The following is a 27,576-nucleotide window of genomic DNA, read 5'->3' on the forward strand; positions in this document are numbered from 1 at the left end:
GATTGGTGAAATTAAATGATATGCAGTTTGGATTTATGCCAGGAAAAGGTACAGTGGATGCTCTGTTTATATTGAGAAGAATGCAGGAGGAATACCGAGAGAAGCAGAGAAAACTATATATGTGTTTCGTCGACTTAGAAAAGGCATTTGACAGAGTACCAAGGAAAGTGATGGAGTGGGCAATGAGGAAAAGAGGTATACCGGAGGTAATAGTGAGAGCTGTGATGTCTATGTATGAGGATGCAAGAACAAAAGTGAGAGTTGGATCAAATTATTCAAACGAGTTTTTTGTGAAGGTTGGTGTACACCAAGGATCAGTTTTGTCACCTCTGATATTTGCTATTGTGGTTGACGTTGTAACTGAAGGAGTGAGGGAGGGCTTATTGAGTGAAATTTTGTATGCAGACGACCTGGTCTTGACAAGTAATAGTATGGAGGGACTGGAGAGAAAGTTTGAGAAATGGAAAGAAGCATTTGAAACTAAGGGTATGAAGGTGAATCTTGAAAAAACAAAAGTGATGGTGAGTGGAGCAGAAGGAACAGTTGTTGAGAGCAAAGTAGATCCCTGTGGAATATGTGGCAAGAGAGTGATGAGAAATTCAATGCAATGCAAGGAATGTGGAAAGTGGGTACATGCAAGATGTGCTAATGTCAAGAGAGCCGCAACAAGATTGGCGAAGTGTTTTGTTTGTGGGAAATGCAGTAAAGGAAGGAATGAAGTGGAAGGCCATGATGATGAGTTCTGCCATGGCATCGAAACAGTGACAGACTTCTGTTATCTGGGTGATCGGATAAATGGAAGTGGTGGATGTGAAGCAGCGGTGACAACAAGGGCAAGATTGGGCTGGGCAAAGTTCAGGGAATGTGGGGAAATGTTGTATGGCAGAAAATTCTCACTAAGGATGAAAGGGAAAGTATATCGGAGCTGTGTGCGGCCTGCAATGCTATATGGTAGCGAGACATGGATATTGAGAGAGAGTGAACTGGCAATCCTGAGAAGAACGGAAAGGTCAATGGTGAGAGCAATGTGTGGGGTGAAAACGAGAAGGGAAAAAAGGACTGAAGAATTGTTGGATATGCTAGAGATGAGAGAGACCATAGACCAACTGGCAAGGGCAAATGGAGTAAGATGGTGTGGACATGTGATAAGGAGGGAGGAAGGAAGTTTTCTTAGAAAGGCACTAGATCTAAAGGTGGATGGGAAGAGGAAACGCGGTCGTCCAAGAAGAACGTGGAAACAACAAGTGAAGGATGAATTTAAAAAAGTCGGACTGAAGGAGGAAGATGCAAGGGACAGGGTGAAATGGAGAAAAGGGATTAAAACAATTGCTGCGCGGAAACAATCGGCCACCCCCACTAGTGGGGAACAAACCGACGATGGATTATGATGATGATGATGAAATTAATTAGATAAAAATCTTACCAGTAATAAAATAAGTTACATAAGTAACTTAATAAAGTACCAGTAATCTTGTTTTTTTCAAGGACAACAACTATGAGCCTCACCTACACAAAACATCAGCAATTTGGCATTACGAGCAATTGGAAATTGCTAAAAACTGGCTTTTTAATGCAAAGTATTATGTTGGTAACAGCCAACTTGAAATTAGTAACAAATCTGTAAACAACTAAATTTCATCGAAAAATGTCCGTTCAAATCATTTGCGACACACTTTATCAACCCCTGTTGTTATAAAACGGCATTATAATCTACATTTATTAACAAACTGATCACAAATTGGGCTAGTAACTTAATAAATGAATACTACTATATGTACAAGCAGTCATTGAAAGGCAATATACTAGGCTAGCAGACATTTGAGGACAAGTTGTTGATAGCCGCAAGGCAATCCATAGCATCTGACACCATGTCTACGGGAGCAAGTTGCAAAGATAGTTGATTTTTTGTGTATGCATTATTTTGTTGTAAATCTAGTTTAAATTGGGGATCTTTACTCATGAATGAGGCCTTGGGCATTGAGGAATGTTTCACAAGCTTGTCTAAAAGTTCTCCTGGATGTTCAGCATTCGAGACTAATGGTGAAGTGTTTGTTGAAAACCCACTATCATAATCTGAATCATACCCAGAGTGCTCATTCTGCTCAATCAACAAGTGAGTATCCAAAAGCACTGCTTTACGTTGCACAGGATCCAATTTATGACATGAATAGATTACAGTGTCTGGCATTTCTTGTTCTACTGGCTTGTGGGATGTAGATGGTTTCTTACCATCTTGATAATTTGGATTTTTTGCACAAGTAACAAAGCTGTCAAAGCCAGAATCTTGAACAAATGCACTACAGCCATCATGCAGTTTTTTAACAAAGACGTCAGATGAGTCAGAGAGTAACAATTCAGCTACTGCAGCTGTATCTCTCTCACACGTATTTGATAGTTCTGATGCCATTGTATTCACATTAATTCCGTTTTGTTGCTTTTGATTGAATTCCAACAAAGACGACTGCATTTGATAGCCAGAACAAGAAAAATCACTTACAGAACTTTTTGGTCTATTAAAATCATTTGGATGTTTTGGTGCCATGTTCGATGGGACCATGGCATTTGAAATTTTTTCATTTACGATAGCACGAGTATTAATTTTAGCATGTGGATGTTTCAACACAGAAGATGTGCTAATGGGTTTTGGTGGTATCAAGTCTAAGCGAGTTGTCAATATTTCTGTGTCAGCAACAATGCGTGGAAGATCAAGCACAGATATTGTTTTGTGTTGCTCCAAATACCATTCCGGATTTTCTTTAACGTAAACACACATTTCACAAATTGACTTCTCAAGAGTTGGGCCAAATTTATTGATGTTGGGATCAAAGTAATGGTCAAATGCAATCTCATCTCTCCTCATTATCGCACCAGGCAAGTACATTTCAATTTCTTTTAGCCGAAAATACAATTCTTCAAATTGTTTCATGAGCTTAAAATGAAAAACTGGTGATTCTTTGAAAACAATTGGAATGTCATCTACCGTGCAATAGTCAAAATATCCGAAGTAGTATTTTCTAATATTTCTATCTCTAAAAATATCTTTCTTGATGCGCTTCAAAACAGGTGTAAACAAATCTTGCTCTACGGAGTCTAAACCATTGTATCTTTTCCATCTTCTACAGGCTCCAGGAGACCAAATGACTATGACCTTATCAGCTTTTGTCAAACTGTCTTCCATCCATGTTGCCGGGTCTGCATATATTTCTTCTGTTTGGAACAATTCTGATGTCACATTAAACTCCAAATCTCCATGAAGAAAGTTAGCAAAATCTAAAACTATTTTTTGATGTTTTGGATGATCATCGACAAAAATAATGAAAACATCAACGTGTTGCCTCCATTTTTCTTCAATTTCACCAAGTATTTTTGCAAATTTTGTCTCTTGTGCTTTGTTATGTTTAATTTTATTGTGATTGCCTTCATCTTTTCTAATCCATAGCCTGATTTGCATAACATCCCATTTCAAGCAACATCCAGCGACAAAAATTACCAAAATGATAAAAGCCAACAATGGCAAAAGAATAACAACTCCAAGAGAAGGTGAACTGTCACCAGAAGGAATGCATTCAGTAAAGTTGAACATTTTTGTTCTTTGAAAGTCTATCTTTGTTGATACCACCGCTATAGAATAATTTTCATGAAGGCTATAATTTTCTGGCAGTACTGCAACAACTTTTGCTTGGGACGATTCAAAAGCTATTTTTTGAGCAGCATAAGGTGTTGCATCTGGATATTTCAATGAGTTTAGCAACGCATAACCTTTTCCGAAAAATGAAGGAAGATTATAGTAAAATTCTACAGAACGATTTTCGCAAGAAATATTCCCCAAAGACAAAACAAACTGATCTCTTTGCTTGCATTCATAAACATCTTTAAACCTTAAATCATCACACGATGGAATGGATATTTCTATCTTCAAAGCATTATCTGGTACCTTACCATGAGAATAAGGAAGGCTTTGAATCAATATAGAAACTGGTTCACTTTTGGAAACAATCGATGGAGCAAACTGTAATTTTGAAGATAATCCAAAACAATCATAGAAAAAAGTGGATAAGACATGCTGTTTGTAGTTGAGGGTTTTATTAAAGCAGAAATATATAGACCTATTATAACCTTGGTAAGAAAAACTTTTTGGGCCATGGACAGAGATTGCATATCCATGTAAATATTTAATAGATGTAACCTGAGTTGGATGCCAAGAAAAGTTTAAGGCTATTTTCTTAAATCCTCTGTGTTTGAAATCATCGACTAGATACCATTCTGGATCTTTTGGGATCCGTTTGGGAGCCGCTGCAAATGGAGGAGGCTTGTCCTGCTCTTCAAAGCCATTGCAAATTCGAGACTGAATGGTGCATGGAACAAGATGATACTTGTTTAATTCTTTAACCGCATTCTTGCTAGTGATGGAACAATCCTGTCTACATTGTTGTTGGCAATTAATCAGATGACAGCATGTAAAAAGAAGCACAATATAAAAGTAACATTTCATTTTAAGCATATTCACATTAATAGTAAATATACAAATATCTGCAACACAATCATAACAGGCTATGAGTTGCAAACATACTATTACTGGTACTATTAATAATCACACAGATCTTGGTGCAAGCAGGGATGCCAGCGACAAATTTCCAATAAACTTAGATTGTGTGCTAAAAAAATCCAGATGAGGCAAAAAAAACCCAGGTCCAGAAAATATGTAGTAAAGCAGTTAAAAACAACTGCGTGTGCTTTCAGCACCATTTTAAATCATTACACAGAAGCCTCAGAAAGCTACAAATAGTAACACGTATAATCATATATATAATTATACAATATACATGCTTATGTTGGTATGGTAGTTAATATATGTGTAATATAACTATATACAAAAACAAGAGCTTGGTAGGCCTATAGCCTATGGGCTCACAGCAAAGATTTTCGTTCAAAATTGCCTTTATGGTAAAGCGTCCAGCTAGCAAGGTTCAGTGTGTGTTTCACCAAAATTTCTAAAACTGACTGGATGTATGAGTGCATACTGTATTATATAGTAGGGTGTTACATTTTTGTACAACCCAGAGCAAAATCGTTCAATATATCATTTATTTGATGGGTTTTTGCACAAAAACTAGTCAGCACAAAAAATAAATTAAAAATATTTATATTTTGAGGTTCCACGCTCTATGGGTAATATTGGATAAAATCTAAAAAATTCAAAAAAATGCAGGATTTTTATGCCTGCTATTTCTTGGATTTATTCATGTGTATTAACTTTTTTTTCAGCAAATGGGCTCTAAAAACAATAGTTTATAAAATCAAGTTGTTGTGTACTTATCTGGCAACCTAGAATATGAAATGATATCTTCACGCGTCACTAGAAATCGGACTAAAATCTTGGATTGCATTGGTTATCCAACTGAGTTACCGCAGCTTCAACTTCCTACTAATGGTGATGTAGCAAGAGCTTTCTTTTGGTTAAGAAATAAAATAATGCTTGATCAAAATACTGAAAAAATTCCTACATTTGTTGAAGTAAAGACATTGTTAGTACAAAATATCATTCAGTTGTGGGGAAAAGCTGGTCTGCCACATGTTAACATTGATCGTGTAACTCAAATGACGAAAGACCTTTTTGATCAGGTGAAAAAACTTCAAGCTAAGCCATTATCTCATCTAAACTCCCCAGCATATTTAATGAAAGTAGCTGCATTTCAGAGTAAACTTGAGAACTTATTTGATGTGAGTTCCTGTAGGTGCAAAATAACAGTTGAGCAGCAATGGCACAAGAAAACAGTATGCAAATGTGATTTTGAAAGGCGCATTCCAGTGCTAGAACCAGGGTTTTTAACTGACCTGAGAAATAGGAGAATACAAGTGATTGGTGGTTTAGATATTCAGGAAACTGAAGCAAATATGAGAAGAATTAGCAAATACAGCTGTAGAAACCATACACCAGAACCATGTAGAGTTCTTTATGGACAATCAATACAGGGAAGCAGTTCAGCAATTGATGAAACCGAGTCTAATGGGTAGTGATGATAATTATGAAATGGAAAGTGCACAAATCCAAGTTGAAGAAGATGAGGCTGGGCCATCTAATCGTACAAAAAGGTTAAGTGTTGTTAGCACAGATAACTGTATTATGGCGGATAAAAAACTGGCTTCAAATCGTTTATCATCATCACTATTGAACTCAGCTGCTGAAATATCTGGACATCCAGAAGCAAAACGATCCCATGTTACAGTTTATCGGCATAAGTTGGCACTGAGGAACACGTTGCTTGGTGAAGTAGAAGAAAAAATGATTAATGCTGTATACTATCAGCTATGCTTTGATGGAAAGCGAATATTCAACAGAGAAAGACTTGTATGTTTGGCCAATTTCACTGATGAAGAAATTTTCATAGCTCTTAAAACTTTTAGAAGAAATGAGAGCGTTACCGGGGAAGCTTGCTTTTTGGCAATAAAGGAGTTGATCCAACCCAGCTTTTTCAAGAAGATTCTATGTGTTATGACAGATACAACATCTCTTAACACAGGACACAGGCGTGGAATTTGTGCAAGAATTTCACAGCATGTTAATAAAGAGTATGAGCATGATGTGCTGTTATAGGAATGCTTATTTCACATAGTCGAATTGTATTTGGGAGATGTTATTAAAGCTCTTGATGGCGATACAACATCACCGGAGTTATTGCAGCATGGATCGGTTTTTAACTTTATTTCGAAGATTTCAAAACATTTATCTTCTGGCTAATAATTTGACCACCCCTAATTTAAAACCAACTACAAAAAGTCAACAGATTTTATCTGACTTTTTGGAAGCTGAGTCCACTAAACCTGCTTGCAAGAAATCAATTCGAGATGATCAAGCAGTTTTACTAGCATTGGCTTGCAATACATTCAGACAAGTTCCAAGTTCTTTCCAAAAATATTTATTTTACAAGCAGGAGACAGTGGGACATGCAAGATGGCTAACAACTGCAAATGGGTATTTGCGCATTTTATCATTTTGTCCATTTCAGTTGAATTCCTCACAACATGTTGTTCTGAACCAAATTTCCCAATTTATTGTTGATGTCTACACTCTAATGTTTTGTTCCATTTTTAAAAGACCCAGTGCGGTTGAAGGACCAGCCTTAATGCTTCTGGCAAGAGAATGGTCAGCTAGACCCCTCAAAGCTTTCTTTGATATCACCAGTAAATGTTCTCCTTGTATTTCATTGGGTGACGGAGGAATATGGCAAAGTTTCAAAAATAACCAAATGCCAAATGAAAGACTGATTGGGAATGTTAAGAAATCCTTAGAGGAAAAGAAAATCAAGGATAGCAATGATGACATGAGTGACAAAAAACTGAAAAAGATTGATACAGCGATCAGAGGATATGTTACTTGCATGACCACCAGTCTCGAATATCTGTAGGACACTTGATTTTTTTGTAATATTTCGTATATTTAAAATATACAGATACACTAGTGAATTGTAGAAGATGAGAGTTTGATATTATTTAGTAATACAGTGCATGTATTCAAGGGCGTTGATAGGACGTGGGCAAGGGGGGGTCTTGGCCCCCCCCTAGAATAATCAATATGATTGTGAAACGTACTATTTCAATAAGAAATGCCCCAAATTTTCCACTTAGCCATGACCAGAGGTGTAAAGTAATGAAAGTAATTCTACTTATGTAGATTACATAAGTGGCGCCCCCCTAAAAAATGTCAAAATTACAAAAAACGCCCCCCCCCCCCTTAAAAAAAATTCTGCCGACGTCTTTGCATGTATTAGCCCATGTCTATGTTTCTTACCAGGACAGATTCGATAACATTACTCATACTGTTACTGTGTTGTTCATATGATAAAATCGCCAATATTGGGTGAATCGTTAACGCAAGTGTGGAACCTCAAAATATTATTTTAAGTGAAAAATATTTTGACATAGTTTGTTTGAGTGCATTTCCCACCAAACAAACACTATATTGTAGTAGGTTTGAAAAAATGTAACACCCTATTATATAGGCTAGCCATTAAGGTTAGTTTTGACTTTTGAACTAAACTGTTTGCTGTGTGAGTTGTAGATTGCGGCTGAGGAGAATCATCATGCCTACTTACTGCTTACAGTTTGGTGTAAAACTACGATAACTTGGTTCTTAGCAATAAACCCTGCTTAGCCTTTTTCATTTGAACATAATGTTGAAAAGAGAAACTCAAATTCACAATAAATAAATGTTCAGTAACACAAATAGTACACCAATTTTTAGTCAACCACATTTTCATAAAGTTGGATCATTTCTTCCTTCCTTCCATCCTGTACCTCACTGACTGCAGTAGCTGATGCAAAAAACATTACCGGTACCTTAACATTTTTGTGTCGGCTGCATAGTCGAGTGGTGAGAGCCCTGAAACAACAATCGAAAGGGCGCCGGTTCAACACCGCTCAGGAGCATGCGGCTGTGTCTTTGGCAGGACACTTAAAGACATGCCTGAAGGTGGACAACTGCACATGAAGATTGGCTTCCTTGCCTTCCCGTCCACTTAATCTAAATCTTCAACCACCGGGTGTAGCCTAAGCCTGGATACCACAAACAAACATCATTTTTGTGTTGCAGTGTGGACCATTTATCAAAGATCCCAGTGTCTTAATACCGTGCAAGCTCTGTACAAAGTTAAAAACCAAAAAAACCTAGATTTGCCTAAATTTGAAATAAAAAAACTTAAAACCCAGATGTGGTCAAAAAAAAACAGATCTAGGTGGAAAAACCAAGCTCTGGCATCCTTGGGATGACTATTTTAGTCATCCCTTAGACTATTTAGATATTGGATAAAAAATAAAAATGAATCAGCAAAGAGGAAATACAAAGCATATTGCAATAAGCTGAATCATTTGAAACAATCACTGAAAAATCAACATTATAAAATATAAAAAAAAGTTTGAAGAAACAAAAAGTGACTCCAAGAAAACATGGAAGATCATTCATGAGATGATAGAGGAGAAAAGAAATTCGAATACTAAAAAGCTTCCTTCAACTATGACTATAAATGATAAAAGCTATAAAACAGATTCTATTGAATTCTTTATTTATTAAATAATTACTTCACAAATATTGGAACTTCAATGGCAGCTAAAATTCCAAATTCAAATGTAAATTTTGAATCATTCATGTTAAACAGAAAATGTTCTTCTTTTGGCTTTCCTGATATAAATGAGATAGAAGCATCTGATGCTATAAGGAGCCTCAAAGCAAATAAAGCTTCAGGCATTTTTGAAATACCTTTTAAATTTATCAAAATGGCTAATGTAATTATATGCCCTTTTCAACAAAAGTACTGAATAAATGTGTCTTGCAAGAAATCTTTCCTGATGTACTCAAAAAGAGTCTGATAATACCTGTACCAAAAGTTAGTTCACCTTTACACTTTACAGATTTGCGACCAATTTCTTTATTGCCAACTTTTGCCAAAATTTTAGAAAAAATTCTATATAAACGGATGATGAATTTTATTGACAAATATAATATTTTAACCCCAGCTCAACATGGTTTTCGTGAAAATGATTCAACAAGCTTAGCATTGACAAAAATTTAGGCAGTGGCTATTTGACCGGCGCCGGTCTTTGAATCTGAAACACTATTTGACCGTCATTACGTCATTGTCCAGTCACTTTTTTTCTTTTTCTCTTTCAAAGCAAAAGATGAGAAGCGCGCATATAAGTTCTGAATCCAACCATTTTATTCAACTCGTTACGTGGCGCGTGTGGTACGTCGCCGCTTCTTATTCTAGAGGGACTGAGTTCGATACTACCCAGAAGCGTTCTTTTTTTTAACTAAATTTTGACCCAAAGTGCATTTTGTTGAGAGCATAGATGTATTGCTTCGTTCGGCAAACACGGTCACATCAATCAATCATTTTATTTTTCATCATTAACGCGTCCGGGACGAAAAAGATACTAACTACAAAAATCGATACATATAGACCTCCCAGCACGTTAATGAACGGGAAGACGTGGCAAAACCTTGAAAAGTTTAAAACGTGCCTGAATTGAAAAATTATGTAGGCTATATACCGTATCAGTAGTTAGCACGGCCACAATCAGAAAATTACCCAGAGAAATTCTCAACTTCCAGCAAATTAAAAAAACTCTAACTTTATTACTCACATTTGAAAAGACATAAAAAATAATTAAAAACTGACTAAAAAATGCACTTCGTGTCAAAATTTAGTTAAAAAAATAAAAATAAAAAAAAAGAACGCTTCCAGGTAGTATCGAACTCAGTCCCTCTAGAGTCGGAGGCGGCGACGTATCGCATGCGCCACGTTACGAGTTGAGTGAGATGGTTGGATTTAGAACTTATATGCGCTTCTCGTCTTTTGCTTTGAAAGAGAAAAAGAAAAAAGTGACTCTATAGTGACGTCATGACCGGTCAAATAGTGTTTCAGATTCAAAGACCGGCGCCGGTCAAATAGCCACTGCCAAAAATTTATGATGATTTACTTTCTTAACTTGAATGATCATAAATACACATGCTCGGTTTTTGTTGATTTAAGTAAAGCTTTCGATACAGTTGATCATGGCATACTTTTAAAAATACTTCACCATTATGGCTTTCGTGGCAAGTTTTTAAACGTTTTAACATCTTATCTAACAAATAGAATGCAAAGTACCGGTACAAAAATTAACGGTAAGAATTCTAATTTCAATGTTGTTAAATGTGGTGTCCCACAGGGGTCAATCCTTGGTCCCTTGCTTTTTCTTCTTTATGTGAATGATCTTCCAAATGCATCTTCTTTTTCAACTACACTTTTTGCTGATGACTCAAACTTTCATATGTCAGATAAATGCCTGTCATCTCTCCAAAAAAATGTCAATAGAGAAATAGAAAAAATTGATGTGTGGATGAAATCCAATAAACTTTCATTAAATTATAGTAAAACTACTTATATCATCCTCTGCAACAAAAAAAGTGCAGCAGAAAATTTTAGTCTGTCCATCAGTGGCCGATCCATCGAAAGGAAGAAATGTATAAACTATCTAGGTGTAACTTTGGATGAGCAATTGACATGGGATAGTCATATTGTTAATCTTAGAAAGCAGCTTGCAAAGGTCTGCGGCATAGCATTTAAGCTGAGATACATTGCCCCTTTAACAGTATTACGGGCTTTATATTATGCTTTGTTTCAATCCAAGATCCAATACTCGATTATAAATTGGGGAAGAGCAAACTCTACATTGCTTGCTCCGCTACAAGTGTTACAAAACAAGTTCATTCGATCCTGCTTATTTTTGCCAAGGTCAACAAATACAACTGTTCTTTATCACTAATTTAATGTGCTCAGAATTGACGATATTATTAAATTAGAAACTGCAAAATTTATGTACAAATATGTGCACAAAATGCTGCCCCGGGCCTTTGCTGGCTGCTTTGTTTTTGTAAATGAAATTCACCATCATAAAACCCGTCAGAACCAAAAAATGGTTTATATTTGCCTTGTCAAACGTCAAACTCTGGTTAAGAAGATGCTATGTTTTAATGGAATTTTTTGAAACACGAAATGTTTTTCATCACCCACTCTTTAATTCTGAAGATATATTTTTTGGTGGTAATCCACTTCTAGCTACTTGCGTCTACCTTACAAAACAATTTATTTCAGGCGAAAACTCCATCAACTTTAGAAAGACGGAAGAAAAGCGTCACATAGGGGAAGCATTTTCGAGGAAGAGGAAGAATTCTTAATGCGTAACTGCGCAGTTGGGGAAATTCGTGGATAATAAGTTTTTTTCAATTGCACGTTTATTTCGTAATAAATTTGCTTCCATTTGACATGGTTAGCTCCTGCATACCTACTGATTATTTTCACATAGTTTCATTTGAAAAAAAGAACAAACCTTGGCGTAATGGATCCCGAAAACGATGTTGGTCGGTAGGAAAACATGCATAAATTTCCTCGGATCCGCAATTTTCCTAATTTTTATTTATTTAGTGAAAAAATATCAATCCAAAGATTTTAAAGACTTGAGAACACAATAGCAGAGATAACATTACTCATCAATTGATTGATTGAATCTTTATCCTCGGAGTGGGAAAGCTTCTTGCAGAGCTTAAACCTGGGAGTTTCGCATACTTGCAGAGGCTTTGAATCACTGGCGTACCCCCAGTCACCGAGCTTGACCATGTGAAGTTACCGATTGTTGAAGTCTTGTTGCTGGGAAATTATTCCAACCATTAGATGCCGCTGAATGGAGAGCAGTCGTTAACGTGCGTTGTTCAAGTGCACACCCCGAGAGTCGAACCAGCGCAGCTTGATCTTGAAGTTTCTTCGTTTCAGAAGTCACGCGCTAACCAACTGAGCTATCAGGGCGGATCTTGTGTTGCTCAGGGAAGAAGGTCCGAGTAGATTAAGTAAACACCCAAGAAAATGGTCACCGTACATAACTGAATGTAATGGAACGAAGGATTTATTGAGGAAATCTTTATCCTTTGATTAATAAAGCTTCTTTGAGATCTTAATACTGACAGTTTCACATAGTCTACTAACAGTGGCTTTCAACCGCTGACGCAGGCCTGTCACCGAGATTGACAAAATGAAATTTCCGATTGTTAAATTGTTGTTGCCGCGGAGTTATTCAATTAATTAGGTGCACCGTGCACATAATGGAAAGCTGTCCTTGAAGTGCGTTGCTCAAACTCACACCCAGAGAGTCGAACCAGCACCGCTTGATCTTCAAGCTTTTTCGTTCCAGAAGTCACGCGCTAACCAACTGAGCTATCGGGCGCTAACCAACTGAGCTATTACACAACGCAACAGTGGAATAGAGAAATTTATTAAAGAAATTAAACTCAACAACACAGCATAATATGAACTACACAGCGACATTGCCATTTGTTGCCTTTTAAGAGGCAGCATGGACGCAACAGATATTACGTCACATGCTGCAAAAATGGAGATGTCCGGATTTAAATGATCCGGGACATTTATGAAAATTCCCGGGCTAGTTGCCACGTCCTTAACGCAGCAGTGGACCTCGAGCTTGGACAATGGTCCTCCTTGATCTTCAAGGAAGCGCCTGCATATCCTGCCAATGTAAAAGGTTTCTTCTTTTCTTTAGCCCCATACTAGCCTGTAAATATAATATATGTATCTACATATTTAAATAAGTTTCTACACTCTCTAATGCATATATCTGAATTATATCTGCATCCTAGGCAAAGACTACTCTTCATTACACTTCCTCACTTTTTCTATGACCTGATCAAAACGGATATATAGTCCGGAAGAACAGCTCATACGACAAATGCGGGGTTCACACTGAGCTTGTCTAGCATTTAGCATATAGCGGGTGGGCGTGTTTTCATGTCTGGCGTGTTTCGGCTTTATGATTTGCGCTGACATGTTCACATTGGTTTCCATAGAAATAAGACGTTAAGCGTGTGGAAGCCATTGAGTGAGTAAGCTTGTTCATATATCCGTTGACAAACTTTCAAAGTTATAACAAAGCCCGACATTGCATTTAAATCCGCTCGGATGCTTCGTCAACAAGAAAATTTGGTATTTTTTTTTTGAAAAGTAGCCTATGCAAGACTACTTGCAAATAACAATGAAGTTTTTCTTCTGGCATAGACCTGGGCTACTTTAAAAAAAGTTTGTTTATTGTTCTTTACAAGTAGGCCTACTTCACTTCCTGGCTGATTAACCAACAAAACAAACTGAAGACGGTAGCCTACGGTATTTTTAATAAATTTTTCACAAAACATTTAGATGGTTGGTGCACCCATATTTCAAAGAAGGGATGACCTGGGTCCTGGGAGAACAAAATTTTGTGACATAATGGAGGAATGCTTCCATCGTTACCGTAGTTTAGAATGAGTAGTAGTAGGTACCTTAGATGATCTGCTTTCTTGACAAAACGTGTCAGCTCCGCTTTGTCGCTTCTACCCTTTTTTGGACCTCTGCTATGTTTGCCATATATTAACTTATGTGGTCAGAATAAAAACAAATTGCAAGCGCAGGTTACTTTTATTTCAGCGATGTTAGAAAATACAATTGGTGGACCAAGTGGACCATTTGTGAAATTTCATTTGGAATCTTGTGTTAACTTCCCCGCTTCTCTTACAACTTTTATGGTTTGCCCTTAACCAAGACGGTCTTGCCTTAACATATCTCCGCATCACAACTTTCCAAAAAGTACAGGCTGTGGCTGACATCAGATGCTCTGCAAACATCAACAGTCATGTAAGACTGGCAATATAGGCTACAGCTACACGCGTCGGGCTCTTAATTCTTTGCTCTAAAAACTACCAAACCAAGCACGGATGTACCAAAGCAAGCAACTACGGTGTACCAGTATATTGTATTATTGTAATAAGGCTTCGAAGTTGAGGAAAACGAAAATTGACGATAACTACAACGTAAAAAAAAGAAAAATCAAGCCGCAGATAGTGTAGCTACATTCGTATCTACAATGGGCAAATAGGCCTAGCATAAGGCTTAGGCATATGATGAAACCAAGACTTGAACATACACTGCAATATTGAATCCTTTGAAAAAGAACCTACACCAATCATCTTAAACTTACTCTACTCTAACGACTAGAAATATTCATAATAATGATAAGTGATATCAATCATACCAGTGGCAGTAAACGTTCTAAGTCTAAACACTGATTGAACCAAGTAACACAACGAACGATTACTATAGCAAGAAATAATCTAATCTGGTATAAGCATGAAAATGACGGTACAGTGCATATATGTAAGTCCACACATCATTGTGAATGCACAGTCCACACATTTGCAGACAATAAGCACTTTATCAGCCACACATATCAAAGTAAACTAGATATACAAATTCAAATAATTGCAAACAATATACAGAACAACATATGTAATGTAACCAGGGCTGTGGAATCGGAGGAATTTTGGCGTGTCCGGAATGGAGTAATTTAAAAGGCTCACTCCGACTTGATACAAAATAACGAAAAACAAAATTTTTGTTTAGACTCTTTTTAAAAGAATATAATTTCTTGTCAGGGATATCTATAACTACGGGATTGGAAACTCTATCCAGTGCTATACATCAGTAGGGTCATCACATTACTACGACTACAGAAAGATTAACAAAATACAATACCGACTGAAAGATATACAAAATTCGATTTTACAATAATAATACGAAATGTACACTCACATTAAAATTTAATTGATTTATAAAAGTGCATTTACGCTGCTAGAAAAAAAAACGATGAATCCAAAAAATGAATAAATGCAATGAGTCCAAAAACCGCCTACTGTTGTTCTTTAGCATTTTGCGTACTGCAAATCGGATCAGAAGTAAATGAGGAGTGTTCAGCAATCAGTGAAATGTGCTATTGTATCATCAACTTGTTCACAGACCAATCCAATACGAAACCAATACGTTTACGATGTTATCAGAACTAAAACCAATAGCTAGTCATTCTGGAAAGTTTTTAAGCATCAAACAAAATACAACATGACTGCACTAATGGAACACAAACAAATAAACAAACCATGCAGGCAAGCGTATAATTCTTACAATTTACAGCAGGTGAATTGATTGTTACACTTTTAGTTGTTCGTTTAGCCTACCACTTGCTGCCCTTTGAGGTCAATTTATGTGATTATTTATCACAGCAGCGCACAAAGAAAAGTGACCCTACTGGTGTATAAAATGGTTTTCAGTTCCACAGAGTTTCAAATCCCGTAGTTATAGATATCCCTGTTTCTTGTTCGCCGTATTTGGGTCTAAAACTTCACCCGAAAATAGAAGTGCTTGTTTTTGTTAAATTTGTAAAAGTCGCTGTATCAATTTCGATCATAACTTTGATGAAATTAAATTTTACAAAAATGGAAAACGATAAAAATTATAAAAAAAATGGAAACTCTGAAGCCGGAGTTGGCTAGTTATAAAACGAGGAGTCGCATATTTTTCGCAAGACTCCACAGCCCTCCCAGACAGCCACTTTATCTGGTCCAAATCTTTACCAATTTGGGTACGATTTCGGTCAAATAGAGTGGCTGTCTGGGTTGCATATAATAGCTTCTTTACGATGTTCAAATAATCTCAAATGAACTGAATAACGTCAGTGCAAACCATATTGTCTAAGCCAAGGCTTACTTCAAATTACTACAATACATACAATACAATTTTAGTGCCAAACTCCCCTCCAATCTTTTATCACTTTTCAAACCAGTCACGTTGCAATTTGCAACAAACTGATGGCAAGCAGGGTGATCATTTGATCAAGAAGAAAAACACAATTAATTTGATTTTCACGTGCGCTCACATATCGTGACAGATTATGTAGCGTTCTAAACTAATCATTATAAGTTACTCGTAAACGATTAAAACAAAAAAGACGATATTTATGCAACAGTTACAAAGCATAAAAAGACGTATAGTATGAGTAAAACAGAGTATGGTTAACAGTCGTTGAACATTTATAAAATAGCGATTTTCATTTGTTGGCAATGCAGCAAAGTGAGCGCATTTGCCGCAAAATATCCAGTTCATTAGACAAACAGTTACATGTATATTGTATACACACCTAAACACTTAACCGACCCAACAAAGAGAAATTTCTCAGGCTCAAGCGAGTGTGATTCAAGAAAGTTTGAAATGTTGAGAAAATAACACCCAAAAGATTTTTTACAATTACAAACAATGCCATGTCTGGAGGCATAACCGATTAACCGACACAGTAGTTTAGAAGATATTTGTTTGGGACCATGTAAACTGGGGGAAGAGTAACAAATATCACCTGCAAACTTTATGTGATTAACACAAATATTAAAAAATCCGACAAGACAAGTTAAATCACACTTATGTGCTTTTCTGTTGAATGGTGCATACATACTAAACACTGTGTTACATGCACATATCAGAGGCGTGTTTGTCAAATTCAAAGTTTGGCGTGGTTAATCAATTGACCAAACCATGCTTCTTCATCTGTATTGTATGTAGCAGTAGACAGTGCTGTCCCTATTGCTGACGAGTTTTCTTTTAACATGGAGAGCAAACATTCCTGAAAAAAAAATATAAGTTATGATGCAGGCCGCATAAAAAAGAACCACAAAAAAGTACTGAAGTTCCTTGATTTATGTCAAAAACCTTCAACACTTAAATAACAATATATAAATAACACGCTTGGTCGACCTTGGATGTAAACGTTTGTACAGTATATACATAGGCGCCGGGTTTTGAAAATTGCCGGGGGGGCAAACTTTCTAGCCGACTGATTGCTTACATTCAAAATGCTGATGTTTGTTTGTCAGCATTGATGTTTGTTTGCGTCTATCTGCCATTGTTAATGTAGGCTCAGGTCTCGAAATTCACGGCGGACATCGGACATGTCCGCCGTGACAGCATGTGATGTCCGCGGGAAGTACCATCTAGATCGGTCATGTTTGTCCGCCGAGAAATAACACAGCAACTAGCGATACAAATCGCCATTGCATAGCACGAACGATTGTTGCGATAATATGATTTCCAGCGCATTCTAGCGCGCATCTAGAAAATGTGAATCCTGTATCCCTTAGCTTCCATTCAAGGAGGAAAACTTTCGATTTTTGCATTGCTTCAACGATTGATGACATTGAATCAGCGTAACAAAGGTGAATTCTTCGCTAAGAATCGAAAGGAGTACAGGTACTTCTACACTAATCACGCAAAATTTAGTTTAAATTTTACATCACAATGTCTGGCTTTGATCTCCGAGTAATAGTTATACGGCAAGGTTGGTTACAAAATTAGATTATACGAGTAGGCTATTACAGCAAGATGCAACAAAATTTGTTAACACTTAGAAGGTTGGGCTCCTGGAGTCTTGCTCAGTTTGGGGGGGGGGGCTGTCGATTCTTCTTATGCTTTAGGAGTGATATCTCTGTTATTTTTTAAGTTTGGGAATTACAGTAAGAAAGAAAAGACCCAAGGAAAATTCACTTTCGCTCACATGACACGCAAAAATAAACTTAAAGTAAAAAGCCTGTGAAACTTTGCACAGCAGAAAATAGTAGCGTTGGTGTAGAAACTTTCCGACTCCTGCCCAGAGCATTGTGACGCAATAAGCCACACGACCTCGTTCGGTGGAAGTTGATCAGTTATGTGACGTATTGACCAGCTACACCGCGCTTTGACTCTTCAAGCGCAAGTCGTTGGTATGATGAAAGCTTTTCAGAGTAACTTTACTGAATTTTTAAAAAGCCTTCTAAAACCGTAGTTATAGTTTTGAAATGGCGAAGAATTATTATCAAGATAAAGTGATTAAGCATGACGATCGACGGCTAAAACTGGTGTGTCCGCAATGAGACTTAACTTGTCCGCCGAGATAGCTGCTCAGACCGGACACGTTTGTCCGCCGTCAACAAAAACGAATTTCGAGGCCTGTAGGCTACTTCGAATTATATGCTGGTCACTTTGAACTTTAGCTCTTAATACGCGTAGATACTAAACTGAGCAAACAGCAAACCGCACCTCTTTATTGACACTCCCAAGAAAAAACAAAGCGGAAGAAATCAAGAAAAACGTTTTTCAATCATTGTTACTACGCTTCAACGGCACCATGCTGGCGTTTATCAGCTACCATACTTCTGTTTCTTTTGTTATCTGAGGAGCAGCGCTCTTGTTGCAACAAGTAGATCTTTTAATTGAGATCGATCCGCAATGAAAGTCAAACTTACGCAAATCTGAACTTAGAAACATTTGATTTAGGATTTTTTTAAATAATTTGCGGGGGGGCAGCCACCCCGAGCTAAATTCACGGGGGGGCGCCGCCCCCCCGGAGTCGGCGCCTATGAGTATATATGTATACCTAATTATGTATACCTAATACAATTAATTTTATGTATATTATGTATACCTGTATACCTAATACAGTATATATGTATACCTACCTAAGTAACCTAACAGTATACCTAATTTGAAGATATTTAATATTTTTAATATCAAGGACAAGAGACACAATTAGCTCGACATCTGTTATAGTTCTTACAATGCAATGCTTTTTCATGTCCTGATGTTACTTGGATTATCCGCTTATCAGACAAGACAAAAATTTTCTTTTTCTTACTTGTATTTTATTTTTGTGTGAACTTTTTGGTCTTTCTTAAATACCCCCAGCAGGACTCTCACATCATCACCTTGCATTTTCTGATTCTAGGTAATAATTACCCCTCAGTGAAGTCTTCAAAGGAATTTATGCTTTAAGACAGAAAGTCATTACAAATTTATGCTTTCACAGTCTCACTGAACTTGTCATCCAGGTCTTTCAGTTCTACAGCTGCAAATAAAATAAGCATTTGTAATTAACTTTTACTAATTTTAAGCATGAAATTTCTTAATTTTAGCAGATGAATCTCCACAATAATTAATATATTTAGTAACAAGAAGAGATTCTATTTGAATAAGGACATTCTGATGATCCTCCTTTAGGTAAAACAGGCTGTCAAGGGTTTAGATAGTAATAACTATATTTGATTTATATTTGGTAACATAACATGTATATATAAAGGAAAAGTTTTGTTTTGAAGGTAACCAACAGCTCCACCACAATCAGATTTTGCATTCATATAGCTCATGCGCTTGCACTTAAGAGTAATTGTCATTGCATATATTCAGCTTCACAGTGACATTGTTGAAACAATACTATAAAGTCACTCACTAAGTATAACCACACTCTCTACTTCATACTTTGTGAAGATTCTTCCATTAAAAGCAAGAAATTGAAAGCATTTCCAACAAAGCTGTTGTGATCTTTCTTGTGCAAGTTTTGTGAAAAATATCCATTTAAAAGACTTATCTGCACAGGACTTACACAAACAACTTTTCAATTTCTGTAATTTTAGGTATGGTATTAATTATTTTCTCCCATATCATCATTTTAGAAACTAAAATCCTCACTCACAACATAGTTGTAGTATCTGTGAGCTTACAGTAACAGTACTTATTCGAAGTGATTATATTTACAGTACTAGTGTTACCAGATAAGAAATTTTTCCATAATTTAGTAAAGTTTAAAGTGGTTGAAGACAAAACCATGGATTACCATGGTTGCAATCAAAAAGCATTGTTTTGTAAAAAGTGTTGCCAAGGATAGGTTTAAGCTAAGAGTTTTGCCCAAGATTTCAAAATCTCATAAATCACAAGTTTTTGTCTTCAGCTACTTTAAACTTTACTAAATTATGGAAAAATTTCTTATCTGGTAACACTAGTGCTGTAAATATAGCCACGCCTTTACTTCGTATTGCTAATTTCAATCCATGTGTTTATTCATCATCAACATCCCTGATCATCAAATACATAAATAAAACAACACAAAGTTTGTTTAGATAGCTCAGTTGCTACCCTGTAAATAAGCATTACGTACAGTCGTACACCTGAGATTAGTATGATGACACAAAAGTAGTAAAACACACAGTGAAAAACCAAAACATTACAGTTTACAAAAATATGAACAACACATGTTTTCACACTAGAACTAGATTTCTCTTCAGCTCACTGACATCAGCAACAGCAGAAACGTTTTTTTACCATGTCAGCAACGTTTTCTACCTACCGTAAGTTGTTTTGTTATCAATCATTATTTAATATTTTTTAAGTCAGAATATAAATTAATAATTACCCGGATGGCCTATATCTTTTTTCATTTCTTTCCGTAGCTTTTTCTTCAACTTCCTACCGGTAGCTCCTATCTTTGTATCTACCGTATTATGCTTTTCATCGTACAGGGCAGCAACATTTTAAGTTCTACCAGTTTTTTATTTAATTGTATATGTTTTATTTTTTAATTGAAGCAATATTAACTGCAATATAAAAAAATTAATACCACTTGATCATGTACCATTGACATAGCCTAGTCTATGTCATGACTTAGGTTTGTTTGTTAAAGTAGGTACCATACTAAATTTTACTTTTAAATCATAGACCTAGCCTATATCGAATACCGGTACATTGTGTTATACCGGTACGGTACTGCCCTGTATTGTAGCAGGCCAAGTCAAATATAACCACTCGGCCTTCATAGATTTAGGGCTAATAAAACAGCATAGCCTACGTACAATACTGTAGCCTACATATTCTAATTCAGTATAATGCATCTAAACCTGAACTACGCTTTCATTTATTTGCCAATTATATACCGTATAAAGTTGTAAACTGTATTAGCCTTATTGATCTTTTTGCAATGAGGTTGTTTGGAAAAAAAAGGTTAACTTACGGTATCTTTGATTAGTTTTAAAACAAAAACAATCTGGTTTTTCTGTAAATTTGGAATTATTTGTCAACTATTTAGTCTCACTCTCACTTAAGTATTCTAGTGAGATCTGACCCTGGTTTATGTTACAGCAATATTATAGGCCTAGTATTTTTTCCTAGGCTTTGATCTTTAAATGCCAGTATGTTAAATCAATTACATCTTGCTGCTGGCTAGAATTTGAACTGACTGCTGATAATAATGTGTTACAAAATATCTACAGAGCCAAAACTGCTGACAAACTATAGCCTAGCCCTAAGCGAGTACAATCAGCCGACCTCTTCCAAACCTCGACTCGAAAGTCGAACAGATCGAGTTCTCAACTTCTCATGTCAAGCGCGAAAGGGAAAAGTTGAAATAATTCAACTTCTGTTTTCACGCTTGAAATCGAGATCTCCAAACCGGTGGCGCGATTCGGTCACGCTTCACGCTCTCAGTGTGAACACTTTTTTTTCAGTGTGAACCATCGTTTTTTTGACACGCTTTATGATTTGCGCTTATGCTTGTCAGTGTGAACCCCGCAAAAGAAGAAAACGGATATGACAAAAGAAGGGTTGCCAGGTTCACTTGTGGAAAAAATGCCAAACAACTAAAAAAAAAATGCCAAATGACCTAAAAATAATGCCAAATAGGCAAAACGGAGCAAAATCGAAGGTTTCTTCATTAATAAATAATGGAATTGGTAAAAAATGGGTAAAACTGCAACAAAGCTCAGCCTACACTTGCTGCTATTGCACAACCTAGCTATCTTCATTCTTGAGAGTACCGTATTCTTCAAAAAAAGAATTTTGAAAAAATGCCAAACAAGATTTGTTTCATGCCAAACAACATAAAAAAATTCCAAATTTATGAAATTTGGCATTAAAAATGCCAACCTGGCATCCCTGGAAAAAAGCATGGCCGCTATTACGCAGTGGTAAAATTACTCGAAACACGAAACTTACTATCGCCTTCTAGTGGTTGCTGTATTGAACGTTTATTTGTCACAGGGCGCTAGAGTATTCTTTTCCGATTTTATAAATGTTTCAATGGCAATTCTAAGTTCACCAGAAGAGATTTAACAGCAAAGTTAGTGCAGACGGTCAGAAAGCTTTCAATTTATTAGGGGAAAGGTTTTGGGACTAGGTCAAACATTTGCTGATTGTTAAAGTCTGAAAAGCGGTTTTGGCCTAATTTTTAGTGCAAAAATAGGGATAGCAATCTTCTTGCCTGTGCCATTTCAGTTTTTCAGTTTGAACAAATATTAGCCTGTGGTCACAGCGGTAAACCATAATTTCTTCGTGGGAAAATTGTAACTTAAAGTTCCCGGATCCTTTCGTCTGCATATAATGACCGAAGAAACACACACTTGAACTTCTTTTCAAACAGTGTATTTCTGTAAAAATTAGCCCACGGCTACCAAAAACGAGGGGGTGCAACGCGTACACCACTTAAACTGTCACTACACAACAGATTACTTGGATAAAAGACGGAACTTTTGTCCAGCTAGCAAGCACTAAGCCAACAGTTAAATGTGCGGCCAACTTTCAAACAATCATTTTACGAATGACCAGAATAGATATCAATATCTCAAATTCACGTAGAAAGTAACTGTGACGCAATAAATGAAAGACAATTATGAAGTCATTCCAACAGGTGTTTAAGCTGATGTAATATTTCCTGTTTAAACAGGCCCAAACAGGTCCAAACAGGTCTTATGAACGATGGTGCAATTTTGGCACATGCTTTAGGAATTTCCATGACGTAATATTCAGTAGACTTGAACGGTTTTTATATGACGTTTGATTTGGTGAAAATTGTCGGGAACAGCCTGTTTATTTTGAAATTTGTGTTTCGGGTTATTTTACCAAAAATTCGTGTTTAGGGGAATCACTATACTATACTTTACTTTAATGATCGCAATTCGAAGTCCATTTTCCAAGTGTTCGTCTGTCAGAAACGATCAATAGGGAGATTTCATGACGCCCGTTTTAGAAAAAAATGTTCGCACAAATACGTTGAGCCAAAAAGTGCCATTTTTGGAGCCATGGATATTTCAAATGTGGAAAGGCATCTTAGTTGAAATGCTTTCGGTAAAAATCGCCAAGATTCATTTCTAAATACTTTGCTTTCAAATCCGTTTTCTCTTGAAGATCAATCAGTTCAAGTTATATCTTCTGGTGCTTTGTTAATGTCTGTGTTGAATGGCGAAGCGAATATACCAAACAAATGTTCATGAGATTTGAAGTCCTTGAAACGAGTCAAAAATTCATACAACAATTTTTCAAGTTGGTCAGCAAATTCAGTTTTCTTCTCAGGATGCATTCCATAGTCTCTTAAAGTTGGAAAGTGGAAAAGATTTCCTGTCTGTACGTGAGCTTTCCAAAGTCGTACTTTGTTCATAATGCCTTTTATGTGACCATACATTTTTACGTTCCAAATAATTAAATACAATGGATTAGCGGTGGCCGGTGGGAGACTTCTAAAATGGTTAACAGAAGGTGCGAAATCTACAATAATTCACTCCACAATGAATTGTTCATACGTACCAGACTAAACTAAATTATAAACACGTTTTGCGGGCCGCACACAATTCAAAATTGGCACATCTTCGCGGGCCACATAATTTTTCTTTGCGGGCCACATTTGGCCCGCAGGCCGCACGTTGCACACCCCTGCTCTACACAATGTTTTTTTTATGTTGCCCTGTGTTATTCCATTGTTAATGTATTGTTAATTCCATTGTTAATTTTTGCAAATTAAAGTGCTGGTATAGTGCTGTATATTATATACCGTATATGTTAATGTTCTTAATTTTGGGTCTTTTGTTTAAATGTTTGGGTGGCAGCTGACTTTGGTGACCTTTTGGTCTTTCGCTGCCATCCTTGTTGTGCGTGCGAATTATTTGTGTTTATTGTGTTTTTGCTTTTTGTGTCTTTCTTTTAAATGTTTGGGTGGCAGCTGACTTTGGTGACCTTTTGGTCTTTCGCTGCCATCCTTGTTGTGCGTGCGAATTATTTGTGTTTATTGTGTTTTTGCTTTTTGTGTCTTTCTTTTTCGCCAATAAAACAAAAAATAAACTGAAACTGAACTGGGTGCAAGTCAGTGCTTCCACATCTGACAATTGAAAAATCCTCTTCAGTTTCCTTTTTTGTCTTGAAAAATCCCTTTTTCTTCTCAGTCGGAAATCCTTCAAAATTTCCTTCATAGACGAGGTTATTTTTGACGTTTTAAGTTGAAAAAGGTGCTAATACAACTTTAAAGTTATTATAATCTCAGTTAAAGCTATTTTAATCTCGACTTTTTTCAGTAGCACCGGTAGCCTATGCCGAAGCAACATTGTTTTATTAGAACAGTAGGCTGCACAAAAGCAGCAAATATTTTACAATAACATGGTTTACTTCCTTTGTTCACTGTCCAGCCAAAAAACTGCTTGTCAGTTAGCCATTTCTGGGACATTTACCACCTGGAGTTCTGGACATCATTTACCAATTATCACTCTCATCTTTCCCACCCGGACTCCTAACCTATCCCTAACACCGAAAATATACAGGTGGTAAATGTCCAGTAATGAATTAGGTCTATCCATCCATTTACAAATTTATTTTTGTGTACCGTATAGTTAAGTTTTTCTTGATGCGCTAACTTAACACTATAGGCTAGGCTATCTCTTTTTTCTCCTTGTCAGTAATGTCTTCACAATCTGAGACTGATGAAAAAGTTCAGGATACTAGGCCTATTCATGATACTGACTCAGCCTGACTGTGTAGCCTACATTATGTTGTATACACAGCCTAGCTAGCTCTATTATTATGACACCGTAATAGGTTAGCATAGGCTACAACTAACTTTTCTAAACGGGAAGGATACCACTAACTTAGCCTAAACTTATTATACCTAACAGTACGTCGAAGCTCAGTGAACTTTGTCATTGCTACTCAAGTTCAACTGTAAATCAACGGATTACCTAATTTTAACTAAAGGAATTGAGAACTAACTCACTCACTGCACTCACGTCCGATTCTCAAAATGGCAAAAAATGGAAATCAAGCGATAGAAAGGCGAGAATGGGAAAGAGAGTGAGAGGGGCTGAGGTGGTTCCGGATGGCGATTGGCGAATGACAACAGAAACCAGCTGATCACCGTTATTTCAGTCGTTTTTAGAACTTTTGAAAGGGAATATTAATAAAATTTTCTTTAAAATTGCTAAAAACAACAATTCCCTTTTTATGACAAAATTTCCTTGTAAAATTGTTAAAAATCCTTAAAAAATCCTTCCTGTCTTCATTTCCTTTTTTTATCATTCTAAGCGTTGAAAAATCCCGATTTCGGCATAAAATCCTTCAAAGTGGAAGCACTGGTGCACCAGCGTTGCCAGATGGGGAAATAATATACCAAATCAATCAATCAATCAATGTTTTATTTGTCAGTAACAGGAACATAGGTACATGTTTGAAATATGCAATATACACAGTACAAAAGTTACACAAGTTCCCATATCGACAGGGAGACAACGAGACGACCATACGGTCTACTAGTCAATTGCCACCGTACGGAAATTACGATTTTGCCATTTCAAATAAGCTTACAAGAGAAAAATAATAATTGAAACGTTCCCGCGCTTCAACAACAGCATACGCACAAAAAAAAAAAAACATATTGATGATAACGTAGGCCAAAACACAAAATTCCATGAAGCAAGCAGAGAATAATAAAGTTTCCGAAGCAACTGACAAGTTGGTTTCCATAACATATCACTTACGATGCACTGTAGCTTTGTAAAATTAACGTTTTGATCTCTTTTTTGAAACAATGAAATGATAAGTTTTTTAGCCTGCTTGGAACCTCTGACCAGAGCATTGGTCCCAATACCTGCATGGACTTCTTGCCAAATTCTGTGTTTGATCTGTTTATAAAATAATTGTTGCCTGTTTGATATCTTGTGTTATGCTGATGAATAGATGAAGCATTTGTAAATAAATCACAATACGTAGACGGATACTCATTCATATGAACTTTGTACATATGTTTTTTTATTTCAATGTTATGTATGTCTTTTAGTTTCAAGATGTTCATTTTGAAAAATAAAAAATTAGTGTGAGCATAGTAATTTTGTTTCGTAATTATTCTTATAACCTTTTTTTGTAATTTTATTAATGGATCCAGTGCACTGTTACAGGCCTTTCCCCAGCTTGAAATACAATATTGCAAATGACAGTAAATCAAAGCGTGATACACATCTTTTGAAGTGTCTGTGTTGACATAATTTCTGAGTTTAAGCAACGCCCATGAACTTTTTGCTACTTTTTCGCAAATTTTATCTATGTGATATTTCCATGTTAATTTGTTATCTATGTAAACGCCAAGGTATTTTATTTGATCTTTTTGTTGAATGCTTGTGTTACCAATGTTAATGTTAAAATTTTTTATGTGTTTTTTATTTGTTATTAGCATGTATTCAGTTTTTGAGAAATTTAATGATAATCTATTAAGCTTCAACCAGTTGTAAACTTTTTGCATTTCGGCATTCACATTGTTCTGCAAATTTATTTCACATTTGTCGCTCATCGTAAGATTGGTGTCGTCAGCAAATAGTTTAACATTCATGTTTGTTGAATTTGGTAAGTCATTTATGTACAGTAAGAAAAGAAGGGGTCCCAATGTCGATCCTTGGGGCACACCGCAGGTAACCTGTCTTGAGTTTGAAGAGATTTCATTGACGACCGTGTGCTGTAGACGATTGCTGATATAGCTTTTTAACAATTGTAATGGAAGGCCCCGAAAACCGTATGTTTGCAGTTTCTGTATGAGAATAGTGTGATCAACTGTGTCGAAGGCTTTAGCTAAATCAAGAAATACAGAGCAAGTTGTATCTTTATTATCTAGGTTAGTTAAGATGTTATCACAAACGTTTGACACAGCTAACGAAGTGGAATATTGTGGTCTAAATCCATACTGATGTGGTGTGATCAGGTATTTTTTTGTTAGATAATTGTACATTTGTTCATACAGGCATTTTTCGAATATTTTGGTGAAGGGGGCAATAGTGATATGGGCCTATAGTTGGAACAATTTTTCCTGGAGCCACTTTTGAAGATTGGGGTAACTTGAGCGACCTTTAGTACATCAAGATATACACCTTTATCGATACACTCATTGAATAAGTTGGTGAGGAAAGGGGCGATTATTGGTGAGGATAGTTTGACAAATCTTATAGGTATTCCATCATGTCCTGTACTTTTAGAGACAGAAAGATTATTAAGATGTTTTAATACTTCTTCTTGATTGACAGGTTTTAGGAAAAAGAAGAATGGGACACTTTGCAATTTCAATAATGAGCCAGGAGACGGTAGA

At 36.4% G+C, this 27,576-nt stretch overlaps 1 long non-coding RNA gene across 1 annotated transcript; it reads right to left on the bottom strand.

Moving 5' to 3' along the window:
• Window positions 1–19,067: 19,067 nt before the first annotated feature.
• On the bottom strand, window positions 19,068–20,839 carry LOC145777168 (uncharacterized). The gene is made up of 3 exons (XR_014290316.1): window positions 20,614–20,839; window positions 19,683–19,825; window positions 19,068–19,272 (listed from the first exon to the last, which is right to left on the bottom strand). It is a non-coding gene; the product is annotated as an uncharacterized LOC145777168 (long non-coding RNA).
• Between the last annotated feature and the right edge of the window lie 6,737 nt (window positions 20,840–27,576).

This window comes from Aplidium turbinatum, chromosome 9 (genome assembly GCF_918807975.1).
Source record: "Aplidium turbinatum chromosome 9, kaAplTurb1.1, whole genome shotgun sequence".
Classification (NCBI taxonomy): domain Eukaryota; kingdom Metazoa; phylum Chordata; class Ascidiacea; order Aplousobranchia; family Polyclinidae; genus Aplidium; species Aplidium turbinatum.